Source organism: Cuculus canorus, chromosome 2 (genome assembly GCF_017976375.1).
Source record: "Cuculus canorus isolate bCucCan1 chromosome 2, bCucCan1.pri, whole genome shotgun sequence".
NCBI classification, from domain to species: Eukaryota; Metazoa; Chordata; class Aves; order Cuculiformes; family Cuculidae; genus Cuculus; species Cuculus canorus.
Window position 1 is genome coordinate 42985001 of NC_071402.1, and position 16113 is coordinate 43001113.

At 35.7% G+C, this 16113-nt stretch overlaps 1 protein-coding gene across 10 annotated transcripts in view; it reads left to right on the forward strand.

The window, feature by feature from the left end:
• The window catches only part of ST18 (ST18 C2H2C-type zinc finger transcription factor), a 174640-nt gene that overhangs the window by 73119 nt on the left and 85408 nt on the right, over positions 1–16113 (forward strand). For 2 of the 10 annotated variants that reach the window (XM_054060186.1, XM_054060193.1), the window contains exon 1: positions 727–829. The exons of 1 other annotated variant lie outside the window; for it this stretch is intronic. The gene's annotated coding sequence lies outside the window, so the exon portion shown is untranslated. Of the gene's footprint in view, positions 1–726; positions 830–5622; positions 5751–8048; positions 8065–15829; positions 15835–16113 lie in introns of those variants that run through there. 7 more of the 10 variants (XM_054060194.1, XM_054060190.1, XM_054060187.1 and 4 more) reach the window with 7 other exon arrangements.

Below are 16113 nucleotides of genomic sequence, written 5' to 3' on the forward strand. Positions count from 1 at the left end.
GACCTCTATTTACTTATGGCTTGGGGCTTGTGTTTACCAAGCCTGGTGGAGGCCAAGTGTCATATCACTGAAGCTTAGTTCCTGCAAGCTCTCCTGCTATATCTTGAGGCACTTTTCTTTTCAGTATCTATGCCTGTCTAATTCACAAGCTTCTGTGAAACAAGCACAGGAGGGTACAAGGCCTACAGGGAGGAATTACACCTAATTACTCAAATAATTGCTAGGCTGTTGCCTTCTTAGTCACTGAAAATAATTTCCAGGTCCCTGGCTTTTATAGATAGTCTTCTAGAGGCAGGAGGACACAGCCCCCTTTTTAACTCAGCCCATTCACTCACAAAATCAGAACACTCGAGCCTGCAAAATTAATAAGCACCACTTCCATTACATATATTTTAGGTTGTTGTTGCCGTGGCGATAAAGTCAGGGACATTGAATCTCCTCTGTTGAGCCATTGTTATCATCCCTGGCCATCTGCTGCAGAGGAGTGATATTCCATCTCATTTGCATGATGACTGATATATGGGAGGTTTGGAAGGACATATGCCACAGCAATCATGTGATGAAAATTAAAGTGAAAGTTTTGGGCCCAGAGCCGAAAAAAATCTGTGTATGCGCATGAGGCTGTTGATGTGCAAATGTGAATCATATTGAGAAGGTTTGAATAGGGAGGTGTGACGTAAAGAGGGGACACAAACGCAGGTGCTTATCTCTAGGCAGTCAAAGGCACTGGATGTCATATCATGGGAACTACCTTTCAAAGACACAGCTTTAGTGCACAGTTCAGCACACAAGGGAGGAGAAACATATAAGTTTTGGAAACAAAAATAAAGTAAGTTTAACAACTTTTTCACACTATTCTGAACCCATTGATGTTTAGGGAACTTGTACTGTTAGTAACTCTCTGTCTTTTCTATTGTTTGTGCTTTTATTTTGCAAAAAGCAAAAAATCCTGTCCATATGTCAATGTTGAAAGCTTGAGAGATTTGTATTAAGAAGTTTGAGGGGTTTTAATTAATGTTTAAAATGCTCTCTGCAAACTTTTCTTTTTGTTTAAATGACACTAATGCTGTTTCTTCCACAATGTATGCTTGGTCATTATCTTAAATGCTATTTTGGACTTCAATTAAAAAATAGCTACTTGTAACTGCTTTGAGAAAGCTTTCTGAAGAAAATGTCATGGTGTAATTGCATTTATACTGCCTCAGTAAAGCCTTTGTTCATATACATTTTAGAATTGTGCAAATTTGCAGCTCTAGCTATTTGATTTGAGGAAATGATCACAAGGATGCTTTTCCTCTCATTTTGAAAAGTTGCTGAACTTAAATACTGCTGTGGGGAAAAAAAAAGAAAGGGGAAAAGAACTGTGATGAGAGAGGGAGAGAGTGGGGCCAGTGTATTTGTAGGAACTGTTCGATATATGCAGATTCACTTGCAGTTATGTGTTACACACCAGAGCTTTCTCATGGTGTTTTAGAATGCTTTAAAATAAAGTGTAATGTTTTTAAAATTGAGATTGTTAATAAATATATTTAATTGCATTACTCTAAAGAAAAAGGGTCTTTCAAAGTGTGACATTTCAGTCTTTAGGATTATTTGGGATTCAGAGAATGAACTGAGAGCTTCTGATTAAAAGGCTAATACTGTACTTTAGAATGAATGTCTGTGTCAGGAAAACCTTTCGAAAATTAAACGACAGTAATTTGAGGCAATGCTGAAGAATGAAATGGACCTTGTGGGACAACATTTTGCAGGAGGATGATTTTTATGAAAAAGTATTTGATAGAGAGAAAGTCTGTTTAACACTCTAATCAGCAATAGCTTTCTCTCTTTGACTTTCTTTTGTCTTTAACAAAGCACTTAGTTCAGATGTTTGTCTTCCTTCATATGTAAATAGCAAGACAATCTTCTGGAAGGTGCCGTGAATTTTTCATTTAATAGATTGTAAAAGGACAAATCCAAGTTTTTATCCCTAAATTATATGGAGTGAACTTTGTCAGTTATGGGTCTTTTTAGGATTCAAAACGACCATTTATTATCTCTTCTGTCAGTTAAATTAGTTAAGTTAATTGCGTAGATGTGTCTTTGGTGCAATGGTTTTGTAATTTGGGGGGTAAATTACAGCGTTTGTAAGCAAAGATTTCTCTGAGACAATAATATATTTCTGCTATAAGATTGCTATCAGGTAATCCAGATTCAGAATGAAGGATTTCTAAATATAGGCTTTGCCTCCTAACTTCCGAGTTTGGAACATTTTATTTTTACTTGTAAATAGCATCTATGTATTATAGTACTTTCATGCCTGCAGGCTAAGATTACCAGTCTTCCTTTTTTTTCCTCCTCCTTCTAAATATTCAATTACTCAATGGTAATTATTATTATGTGGCCTTCTTGGCTTACTGCATTATTAGATTAATATAGATTTCTTGTGCCAAATTAGCGGAAATCACTGTTATACACAACAACGAATCACTTTTTTTTTTTTTAGTTTTATTTACTTTGTTAAATAACAGGAAGACTTTGACATCACGAGGTTTTATTCTTGAGACTTTTAATATAAAATGCCTTTGAAAGCAGAGTGGGAGAGAGCATATTTTTGTTTTGCTTTTTCTTTTGTCGCTTTCTAATAAGTAGAAACTTTGGTTACGATTTAGTTCACTTGAAAATGTATAAGTAGAGACCTTGTGAATGATATTACAGTAGAAGTCTCTGGTTATTGTTTCAGAGTATTGTAGCAGAGGTAAGAAAAACGAAAATGAAAGAAAAGGAGCTGTCCAGGGTACTGCAGCTGATTAATATTTCCAGTTTCTATCCATAAAAAATTGTTTACTGAAGTGTTCACAAAACTGCCACCATTTGATACTGTTTCCCCCCTCAAAACTAGACAAACCTTATACTGAAGTTAGCTATAAAAAATTATCCGTATTAAAAAAACTTACCTAAGGAGCATGTCATGTTTCTGTGAATAGCAAATACACACTCTGATCACAAAACTGACACAAATTGTTAATTAAAACTAAATTTTTAAGTGAAGGCTTTCGTCAAAGTTACAGAAAATAAAACTTTCCCAGTCTAAATTAATCTTTCAGTATAATGGTTTCTATGGTAGTGCAATAATGTAAACAAAACAAATAAAAGAAAAAAAAAACCCAGATCCCAATCTTGCATTAGTTGATTGCTTTTGAAATGAATTCTTGTCCTTATGTGACCTGAAATGTGTGCTTACAAAGCTATAGAAATCCTAACGATCATATTTGTTTGATATGAAATGAGAAAAAATAGTTAAATTGAAAGTTTAACATCACGAAATTCAAAATCCCAAGCGGTATATAAACATTAAAAGAAACTTTGGACTGCTAATCCTAGGAAATGAGTTTTATGGATTGAATTCAACAAGGCTTCAGAAATGGTTCCATCTGCTGCCTAGCAGCTGGTGAAAGGATAAATTTAATTCATTAATTCATTTGGAAAAAAGGATCCAAGTAGTAAAGACTTCATTGCTCATAATGCACATAGGTGGAAATCAAAACGGAAATTAGGTCCAGTTGATCATCTTTGATAATGAGGAACATTTTCTTTGTTATTTTTATAGTGATCTTGAGCAGGCAGTTGTCAGTATGTTGACTATATGCTGTTAACCAGTATTTTTTTGTATAAAAACTTGAGAACAGCTCAGAAAGCACAATTCCTCTTCCGGGAGGAACATCCCTGTGTTGGGAGTTACAGATCATATAGGTTTAAAAAGCTGAAATATATCGCTGAAACAATATTGCTGTTTTCCTATGAATATTTGCAACTTCTTTGCTATTAAGTTAGCTTAAGAATACAAAATGAGTTACCATTAGAATTTTAAAGTAAACTTATTCACAGTTAAGTTGCTAAAAAAGTCCAGGTTTAGGATGTCAAATATGAAGAGTTTATTACTTTCCTTTACTTTTCCATTAGAGTCACAAGCTTCATCTTTTTTTTCCTGTCATCACCCTTTTTCTTTTCATAATAAGCGATAAGAACTTAGAGAAAAAGTGGCAAAAATATAAATTAAAGACTGAGGAAAGGCAATATTGAAGTACCCAGAGTTAAAACTTTAAAATGGCAAAATTAATGGGACAAAAGCTTTAATAATAACTTGACATTTAAGTCCTAGGCATAAAGTTATCTAAACTATCACAACCTCCACATAGAATTTTGTTTATAAAGCGGTTGCCTCTACTTCTTGTAATTTAGATCACAAGCAGGGAGCACAAAGTTACCTAAGGCTTTTGAACCATGAGATGGTCAATTGACAAGCACTCTTTTTTACCTTACACCTGTCACACAGGTAAACATGCACATCACTACTTGCTGAGCGATAGACAAGACAGATGAACCTGTTATCCTGAAACGAGTTAAATATTTGCCAACATCTATTTTCAACGTTTCTGCTTGAGATGGTGATTTCATGAATGATATTTGGCTTTTGCCATTTCCTCTGTAGCCCATAGCTCACTGTGGTGGGTTTGTTGGATTTACTATAAAGGTTCTGTTCGCACCCTGTGGGTTGGGTTAAGAATTAGGATTTATGCATTTACTTCTACTGTTGCATTGTTTATACAGCTTTGGTTTAGTTTTGATCCCTTTTTTTTTGCCTTTGAGGCTCTTCCACAGTGTCAGCTGCTGACTGATAGTAGGAGAACGGCCTCGTGGTGTGAATGAAAGGGACCTAGCGGTTGGTAAACAGAGATAAGGAATAAATAGAGCACAGGCAAAAGGAGATAGTTCTGTGGGAGCTCAGATTGCCGCCAGTCTGTTCAAGTGAGATGCAGTGCCTGTCCTTTTCCCAGATTAAATTAGTGTGCGAAATCTCCAGTGACCTCCTCCCCTTCTCCCCATACTCTTTAGCCAAGCTGAACAGCCTCTGCTGTAAAGTATTCATTTTATCCAGGGACAAGTTGGACAATAGAACTCTCCCTGTTACTTATGGACAGCTGTCGTGATTCATAGGGCTTTTCAGCATTTCATTTTTCATAAGAGTTAAAAGGGTTTTACCTCGTAACTGACGAGAGGTTAGAAATGCAAAGATGCCAGCCCTGAGGTTGCCTGTAGTAAGGAAACTAATAAATAAATATCACCCCTCCACACACACATATCCCCTCCCTAATGTGTGAAAGGTTGTGTATTTTGTTAGGTCTGTTCTTATTATAAAGGGGTTTAATTGTGATAACATGATTACACTGAAGCATGAACTGCATGGAAAAATTAACAAGCAGAGACACAGGGGTGTGCAGGGCTCCCAGGGTTCCCTAAATTAAAGGTGGACAGTGCAAACCCAGTGAGTGCCTTTTTCCCTTCTTTGCCCTTGGTTTTGCTTACATCTCCTATCACTTTATTACCTGCAAATAACTCCCAGGAAAGAGTAAACCCTCATGAGATACCTCTGTGGTCCTGTATTTTTTTTTAGTGATTTACTGCAAATATATTCAGCATTTTGACTGATTAAATAGACCTTCGGCAACCTTGAGGGTCACTGTGTAGAGTATGTACATAGAAAATGCATCAGCCCATTGTACCCTGGCAGCTAATGAGATTGGTCGTTAAGTAAATGACACAAAGCCTACAAAAAAAAGCTTAGCAGCTCACTAGAGTATCACAGAGTGTCCCTGCACACCACACAACGACACAAACAGTGGACTAACCTAGCCCACCCCTGCTTTATTCTACATCACTGCTTCCCTGATGTCAGCGTGAGAGGCAGAACAAAGGCTAAAAGGCACACGGTAAGTCAGTCTGACAATTATGCCCTAGGGAGAAAGTAGAGCAAATCTTAGCCTAACCATGGGGTTGAAAGTCCGTTTCTCGACAAGTAGGTCATAATGAAGGGATTTTTTTCCCCCTGTCACTTCACGAAGGGGAGAAAAATGTCTCTGGAATGAAGGCTGTGTTTCTTTCTTGTTTGTTTCCTTTTCTCTTTCTGTCTGATGTGCCAGTTTGCAAAAGTTTCTGGAATTCCGAAAGTAAAGTGAAACAGTTTGTTTTGTGAACTGGATATTGTAATTATAGTGTAATGAAAGAAATATTTTCTGTAAGAACTACCACACAGTAAGCTCTGCCTCAGATATGCATTAATGTATGATGAACTTTAGACAGAAAGTTTCTTTTTACTTCTCCTTCAAAATCTGTTGAAAATGTTTTATGTATGTGAATACACTTTTCAATCCACTAGCCACCTACTTACAACCCTTAATACCTGTTACAGTTTTTACAACTATGCAGATATGAATATCTTTTACTACAATTTTGCTGAGTTTTTTTTAAAACTGATTTTTATATGATGTCTCTCAGTGTTGTCTTCTACATGAGCAGAAATTAGAGTTGAAGATTTGCTGTTAAACAGTTACATAGTCATTACTTATTTTCTTTGCACAGAAGCAAATATCCAGCTGATATCTTAGAATAGCAGGTGCCTGCCTGTGTATCCAATGATAAAATCTTTTCTAGCAATGTTCCAGTTTACTATCTCAAAGCCCTTTATTTTGCTGAAAAATGGCAACAGGAAGTTGCCAGAAAGTCTTGTTTGCATTGCTAAAATGTTTCTGTCTGCTTTGCACTTTGGAGGCTCAGGGGATGTTAGGTTCAAAACAACATATTATTGCAAGATGCCTGTGTGAATTAAGTAATGCTTCTCCTCCCCTCCACCTCAAACCACTGAAAACCATATGTTTTAAGAATGCTTTCTCAAATACAGGCAGTTAAAGAACTGTGGTTTAGAAATTAGTCTACAATACAGAGGGTTTTACTTTTTCTTTTATTTTGGAATAATTATTTCATTTGATAAAATGCTTGTCAATATATGTGATGTGTATTTAGACGTGTCAGGATAACCTGTTCACTTAAAACTCTTCGTAGGTCATAGAAGTCAGTTCACTCTATCTTGCTTTCCCAGGGATATGTTTTTAACTGTATAGACAATAGAAGTATCATCCTAGTTTATAGAAACGAATATAAAATTTGATATTTTGACATAGGTATTTGGTTATGCCGTGCAAAGTTATATATACCTATATATGAATCTATATATGTGTATTTATATAAAAAGAGTACACACGCAAAAAACTTTGTTCACCTATACAATATCCCATTTAATGAAGCTATAAATAAAAGTTATGTTTGCTTTTGGATTTCCCGGTATTTTCAACTTAATTTAATGAGGAAGTAAACAAACTCAAGTAAAATTTTGTATTTAATTTTCCATGTTTTTAAGGTGTGTGCATCTCAGAAACATTTTGAGACGTTCAGGCATCAGAAAACAAATTTATTTCGCAGCTAAATCTTACAATTCATACCTAATTGCTAGATCAGCAGAGATTTAGGAAAATACAGTGTTATGATACAATTCTGCTTTGCAATTTGTTAATTGGTGTAAGTTTTCAGTTCATTTTAACAGGTAAGATTTGAGGATACGTTATGTTCAGGTACATTACCACAGCATTTAAAAATGAGCACAACTCTTTCACATGGTCATCATGCTTTTTACATACCAATGTGAGTGAGAGTAAGGAGTATTTGACATTTCAGCATTCACCACATTAATGAACAAATTCAGCTGTCGTTTATCCTGTTAAAATAAAGAGTGATTTCATAGGGGTAATGCACATGCAGCAGTGCTACAAAAATCATACTGCTACTTTAATCTGACAGGTTGAGCCATAGTAAGTTTCAGTAGTTTTTCATAACTTCATTTTTTTTCATGTCTGTCATTTCTTTGCTACACTTAGAAGAAAATGCAATGAAAGCTTGATTTCTGATAATTAAAGTTGTTCATCTGATCTCCCTGTCAAACTGTGTAACACACCAGATTTTTGTAAACCAATTTTCAATAGACTTTTTGGATCTTAAAATCCAATATGAGGCCTTTGCACATATATTTGTGCTCAGTTCCAGAGGACACCAGTTGTGCATATGGAACTGAACAACTTTATAGCACTACCCATCTGATTTGAATAATTCTAATTAATTTCTTTTCATGCTTATAGATTTTCAAGACCGTAATCCCAAAATATCTGATATTTCTGATAAGCAACTATCTCCAAGGTCAGTCACAAACAATCCTCCTGAAGGCCTGGCTCTGTCACTCCAAAACATGGTGAATTGCGTGCAGAGTAAACTTTATATTCTGCTATATACATATCTTTTTGGAGGATCTAGACCAAAATCTGTGTGCTAATTAAGTCCTTAATTTTGGAAGTATACATATATATAACTGGGATTGTGTCACTTTTAGTTTCTGTGCGCATACTTGTGGATTATTAAAAACTGCATAAGCAGAATCAGCGGTTCTGAATTTTAATTATCTAGAATCACTTCATAGTAAAGATACTGTTTAATTAGCGATAAAGAAGATTGCCTCCCTCAACTATTTTTAAAATTTATATAGGATCTCGTTGGATCTCATTTGCGTTCATGGAAGACTTCTAATAATACTAGCAACTTTTGTCTTTATAAAAGAGATTCGTGGTTCAAAACACCTAAAATTAAAAGTTACTTTATTTTGAAAATGGGGCTTAAGTTCTTAGGTAGGTTAACACTTACAAAAGAATGATCACATGGATGATGCCACTGAGGTGAGCTCGATGGCTCAGTTCAATACAATAAAGCAGATGTGCAAGTGTTTTGAAGATGAGGGGTTTATTGGTTTGCTTAATAGATTCAGGTAACATTTGCTTGCTCATTTTTCAGGTTTGGCTTCATATGTGAACTTTTCCCTCCATTAAGGAACTTTAGTTAGAAGGACCTTGCTTTTCATTTAAAGACGTGTTTGAACTCTACCCTGTTAGATTTTAAAAAAATGCTTTAAAACTTTTCTGAAACATCATGTCACGTGAACATTAGAGGTCTCAATTTCCTCTTAACAGTGTTTTTTCAGGTGATGGTAAAAGTAGCCAGATCAGTTCCCTAAATCTCAGGAGAAAATTTGACAACTTCAGTGCCCATCCCCCTCAACTTAGAGCACATGTACAGCAGCTGGATTGATATAACAAAGTAGTGATGGCTCCGAAGGCACCATTATGGACTATCAGGTCAATAATCCTTAGGCTAAGAAGGATTTACATGATACAGAGTATAGGCTCTGTCATTTCTGAAGTAAAAGTCTACTTTTTAACAAGCATCAATATACCATTTTGCACTCTTCACATCAGCGACATTATGGTAGCTGGAAAAAAACCCCACCACATGTACATTCTTCAAATAAATAAAATAAATGTTAAAATAATGTAGGCAGTTGGAATATCCCAAAATGAGACTTTTTTGACAGTGTATTTGTTTATTACTGTTTCAAACCTTTTCTTCCTTGTTATATCAGAAGAGTTTAGGATATTTCCATCATGTCTTCAACAAGCATTTTTATGATGTGGTCCAGATAGAGATTGGGCTTAGGGGACCTTCTGCTTGGTTTTTTAAATTTTTCCACTGTGTGATTTTATCCTAGTTTGGGCAGAAATTTGAAAAAATCTAACATATACAATCTAAATCTTGTTACAAATTAAGTTTGAAAGTAAGGAGAGTGGTCATAGAAATCCAAGCCTGTGATTTTTGTATTAATTTATTTTTATAAATAATTAAATTCCTTGTGATTGAAAAAAAAAATCTACGAAATATTTAATAAATTTCTGACATTTTGGGAATGAATAGTTTCTTTGCTAACTATTGCTGACTAGTGTAGTTAACTCAGCCTTCATACAAGATACAGAAAGTCACCAAACTAAACAGAAAGAACCACCACAGCGATGTAAATGAAGAGACTAAGTATAGAATATTTTCATTGTATTTCTCACATTTCATAAAATTAAACACCATTTTGATGTATGGATCCTATGAGAATCATCCTACATATTAGCATGATACGTTTAGTGAACAAAGTGCAACTGAATACATAAATCACTTGAAATAACATTGACACTTTGTCAAAAGAAATATATATCTAAGGCCCAAGCGTGTGATCAGGCTACTTTACAGAAAGCCTTGCCATTATTTTAGTGAGAAAGAGCACTGCATACGAAAAGGGTTAAAAAAAATGCATTCTGTTGCATCTGCTTACTAAATCCCTTACTTTAGTAGAAATTCAAATTTTGTAAAGATTATTCGTTTTATTGATGCATATAATTATAATCACAAGCCATCTGCTGATTTGGCAGGCATGGTTAAAATTCTCTAACTCTCATAACCTTTCAAGTACAGTGCCCTTGGGACTCTATTTCACTTTTATATTTTGGAAAACATGTAGGGACAAACAAGAGAGGTCATCTGCCGAAAGTCAGACCTACAAAACGTTAAAAGAATAAAGATCATGATGACTATTCCTGTTTTAATAGCAAAGAAAGTATTTCCTATTTTATTTCTGACTTCAGGAAGGATTATGCTGGTTTCCATCAAGCACTTTGGGAATTTGAATTTTTTGTAGGGATTAAATCTCTCTCCTAGTACTCCTGGGATCTGGGTTCCAAGACTAAACCAAAAGAACAAATATTGTTCAGTTTGGTTGTTACAGGTGAATTAAATATCTTTGACCTTGGCCTTGATTTTTCTCTTTATGCATTTCCCATGAAATTTCTATTTGAAATGTTTTAACTAATGCCCCCTCCCCCTTTTTTAATTTGTCTTTTGGAACTTTGTCATACTGAGTTTCACAGAGAGACAGCTATCACATATTTACCTTTTTCTCATGAAACTCAAAAGAATATTTTAATTTTGAGGGCTACGTACAATAAGCCATACAAGTGGCTAGTATTCTTTGCCTTAGTCCTTTAGAAATGCATGGCTGTATTTATATTAGCCTACCATTGAGCGGTGATTACTCACAGTTACAAATATTTGGGCTTTGTGCCTATGAGAAGACTTGCTCTCCATTTTCTCATGTACTTCACCATGTTTAGCCAAGCTGTTTTATACTTGACGGTACTCAACAATTCTTCCTTTTTTTGTTGTTGTTGTGTTACATACGGTGTTATTTTGCTTCTTCTAGTGGAAAACACTCACAAGGAAAAAAAAGTCTGTGAGTTTTTGTCACAATACAAAAATGGTCACATTTCACCAGGCTGTAGGACATTGTCAATGTTCAGAGATAGGGAAAAGGGTGTTTTGGAGAGAAACACATGAAGGCAAAAGGACTTGGTGCTAAACGGAATAGTTCAGTGACTTTCTGGTATTAGCAGAAGGCAAACAAATCATCCCTCAACAGAACTGCCTTGCTTAATATTGTATTGAAGTGTATCTTGCAGGAACAAAAGATGCAATTCTCATTTCTGTTTAATTAGTGTATTTGAAGGCCTGTATGCAGCATGCATGCTGCTTTACTCCTTTTAGAGGTTTTATTCTCACCCCACACCCTCATTATGACAAGCAGGAGGGAAATGCACATGTTTGAAAGTGTCTTCACAGCTGAAACTAGGGAAACAGGCCGAGAGTAGCTCTGGTTTATTTCACAACCAATTAAGTATGACATCTGTTGAAACTCAGGAAATAAGTCTCCCTTCCCCCTGTTCATATACTTACTTAAGCTGCCAGTCTTTTGTTTGGACACGGTGAATTTTACTCACAAGACTTTTTTTCTTTGGAGTAAAGACACAAAATAAAGAAAACAAGGCATATTTTTTTTTAACTTTTTTTTAACTCGGTTTCACTCAGTGCATGTGAAAAAAACCCGGTTTGGCACTATCAAAACAAGCAAATGACTGTGTCAATAACTCTTTGCTTAAACAGTCACCTTACACGTTGGCAAAAAGGGCACGTTTGTGGCAATCCGTGTAGGCATATTGATATTTTATTTGTTTTAAAACTTGGCTCTTGTTGTTGGCTCCCAAAATCCAGCAAAAGTTACTAGGATGAATTTGAACTTCAATTTCTTTAATTTTACAGTTTTAAACTTGGCATTGAACAGGAAACACCAAATAGAACAGGGTACATAGCATGTATGGTTAAAACAAACCAAAAAAATAATTAAATGCTGAGACACTGTCATTGGTGACATCAGATTTCTCAAGTGTAGAATAGATCATAATAAAGCAAGGAAGAAACACACATATTCTTAAGTTAGCAAACTTAGACTAAAGAAAACAACTGTATTCAGTATAAGATAATAACAGTTCAAATTGAGAGACTTCTCATTTATGAGGTACCAATCCACGTAACATAGTTACTTATCAGTAAAACTTTTATTCCTTCACAAAATATTGTCCAGTCCAAATGTTAAAAAGACAGTATTTCAGTTCATACCAACTAGTGGAGCTCAGTTTCCCTCTGTTGTGCTTAGAATTTGATTGCCTTCATTTTTTTTTGTATCCAGAAAGAGAAATACTTGCCATATTATGCTGAACTTTTTCATTCTTTGACTCTTGATATTGGATTCTTCCGTCACCCTGAAGCCACACTGCTTATATCAAGGCTGTGGCTAACTCTCCTTTTCTTTAATTTACATCATCCAGTAGGGCTCTTTTTTATTTGTTCATCAGTTTTGTTTCACTTGCCAGTTCTTTCTTGTAAGGACTGGCACTGCCTTCACTCCTGGAGGATGGTTCCCAGCTTCGTCTCTTGCTTTTTCACTTCTATTTTAAAATACATCTCAGAGCCACATAACATATGTGTTATTTAAGCTGTAAGATGATTCTTAGTGATTGTCATTTGTTCTTTGGTTAGGTATCCTCTGGTGAAATGTCAGTGTGTGTAGTGGATGTGCCTAGACCTGAGCTAGTCACCCAGATGCCTCTTAGAGTCAGTGGAAAGAGAGACATTTCTTGGATGCAATTCACCTGAAGTAAATGTGTAAATAAAATGTAGCACACATCTATCAATGACAGAAATGCCTGCAGGTTGCCTACAGGCTACTGAGAGACTATGGGAAGTCAGCAGTTACTGTCTCAGAAATGCTTACTGTATTTCAGGCATTTTAGGTTAGGTAGGTGAATCCTGTCTTTCCTGTCCAGCCTACAAACTGGACTTGATTTCTCATATCTCGTCTGCATATAAACTTCCTATTTCTCACAATATCATACAAGACAGTAATATGAATCATAAGGTGTACCTTAGAGAAAGATTTTTCTTGCATGTACAAAGCATTGATGATATTCGGTGTGTGCTCTGATATTAATGGAGAGCAGTATAGTAACACTCAATATTGCTGTGCAGCTCAGGGGACCAAATTTTACCCCTGAAATGTTATATTTACAGAAAAGGAGAGGGCAATTCCCTGCTTTATTATTAGAAGTCACTGTATTTCCTTTCAGAAGAATTTCATTTCTCAAAACTAGTTCTTGAAAAATAGGAATAAATGAGCTGTAAAGATTTAACAATATCCATTAATTTTAAAATACAGTAGAGTGTATAAATTAAAACAGTTGGATTTTTAAAACACTGTTAATAGAAGCATTTCCAGACTCAGTTTCATGTTTTCTTTCTCTTACCAATAACTACTTCTACTCCATGGGTACTTTTAGGGGCACCTTTTTGGTTTTTCTATCTCTTCAGGCTTTCAAGACTGTTTCTCAATCTTTGCGGTAATAGAAGGATAGATTAGACAACAGTTTTGCACTGTTTCTGAGGGTGATTATAGTGACTCAATGTTTCTTACACTACCATAAAACCTACAAGCAAGTTTTCTGCTCAAAATTTCATCTGCTGTGCGTAGTTTGCATAGATAACAATTATTTTTTGCCATGTTTAAAGAGATTTGATGACACTAATTTTGATTTTTAGAGGATTATTTATCATACCCGTAGCTTTAGCACATAAGTGTGGGTTTTTTAAACAATGGTTTATCCTCTAAAGCACTAAGGACAGGTTCTCAAACTTACTTTAGATTGAGGCAAAGTGATTAAATCATGTTTATAAGTGGGCAACTCAGAATTCTGTCAGAAACCAGAGCTGGATGGAGCTTCACTAACCTGAGAAAGCCCTTAGAAAGTGGATGGTCTCTGTTGAACAGCATTGGGCTACACATTACTTTAATCTATGCATTAGGAGGCACAGGATGGTCTTGGAAGCAGGGAGCCATAGCTGGGCCGCTGACAGTCCTTTGCCTCTTCATATGATTTTCCTGAAGGGAGGGCAGCCACAGTAGTAGACTGCTGTAAGATTAGCTCAGCTTGAGACGATTTCATCACAATGAGTTTTACAGAGTTCTAGTAACTATACGTCTCCAGGAGTACTTCCACAGATGAAACTCAAAGTCAATGAAAATCATGCCCAAAATTGTGGGTATGTAAAGTGCATTATGGTATAAATAGAGAGCAGTTCAATAAACATAACATTTTAGACTAATTTAAAATTTATCCTGAGAAGATTAACCCACTCATATCTCATATTCTCAGATTTTCCTTCCTCAACAGCAAACATTTTAGTGGTTGGTGTTAAAAAGTGTCTTAAATATGCCTAACTCATTTTGAATAGCATGTGAGCAAAAAATAGCTTTAGCTGTGAATACTTAGGGGCCTAATATTATTTATAGCAACAACAGTAGTAATACCACTTATTTTTATTGTTATTAATGCTAATGATGTGCTGCTACTTTGTGATCACAGGGAACAATACTATAATATTGCAGAAGTGCAAGTTGCTTTCAATCAATGAGTGCCAGCCTTCAAAACACAAGTGCAACATTGTGGATTCCGTTCAAGTCATACTGCTTATTTCCATATTTATTTGTGATACTTTGGTATTTTTTTGTAGATACATGATGATCCCTGTCTTTTAGATTTAGAAATTACATGGTTATTTTGACATTTCAAAAGTAAAGAGGTAAAGTTTTTAAGTGAGCACTGGATGGGAGATATCATGATTTCTGTCCTTAAATTTTTCAGAAACACCATTTGGTATGTCTCTTCCCACAGGAACCTCCAAGAGGGATCCCCACAGTAGGATTATCATGAACTTAACTGACTCTTTAGAGAAACCACCTTCTACCATCCCACCTGCTTCAGTGTACAGCATGACATCTACTTCTAATAGAGAGCCAGTAAGCCATGTTACTGACAAAGTTCAAATTATGTGGATTGCATCCCAGGAAAGGGTGAAACTCAGTTTAAGGGGCTAGGTTTTCCTATTTATTGAACAAAGTGGTCACATACCCATTTTTCCTGCTAGTGGATGAAGAAGACATGATGTTCTTCTTAAGAACTCATGAAAAGACAATCTGGCAACATGTGAAAACATTTGAGTAGAAGTCCCCATGCTACCCTTCAGATTTTTTTTTACATGAAGAGTGAATGAGATAAAGTGTGTGGGAAGAAGGAATAATCTCTGGAGCAGGGGGAGGATCTGAGACAAAACAGGCATTACGTAATAGCAGTTTTCCCTGACCTCACTTGGGTGATCAGAGGTTTCTATGAATCATTAAGCCCAGTTAACAAACCTTCAGGAAATTCGCAAAAAATTCTGAAACAAAGCAGAATCTCTTCCAATAAAGCAATAAATAAATATCTGTCTTTTGAAAGATCACAACCACACAGTTCACATTGCCCAGTGTCCAAGGTTGTCAATACAGTTTTCACAACTTAAGGTACCTGAGAGAAAAGGGTGGTGCATTACAGTAAAGTTCAAAGGAAATGTTCATTTATTAGATGACTATTCAAGTGATCCTTTGGAATCCCATGGTGCTTTCACCTTGGTATTTTCAGAAGCAATTTTATTATATTTTCAGCTGCCAGTGCAGCAATGTTAACCGGGATCTGGAAAGCCTAAGTTTCTTCCTCTGTCATTGTATTTAGAAGACCATATTCCTGCCTTAGATTTGCCATAATTACCATTATCTCTTGTCACAGCTAGCAAGGAATTTGGGCTCAAATCATGAATGGTTCTGTTGCAGATACAACAGTGAGTGTCTGAACTCATTCTCACATAACACATACTGTGTTGTGTCCCTTTGGTGTATGGTGGAAATTTGCTTTTTCAGCTAACACCTATAGATCTTATCCTGAAGAAACCTGCTGAGAGCAGGACAACCTTCATATAGACAGTTTTAGCATAGAATCGCGTTTTGAAGTCAGTGCCAGCTCAAGACTCCTCAGTTATGGGAAAAGCAAACATTTTCTGATTGTTGACCCAAACAGGACTTGAGCTTTGGAAGCTCTGTCACAATGCCTGTCTTTAACC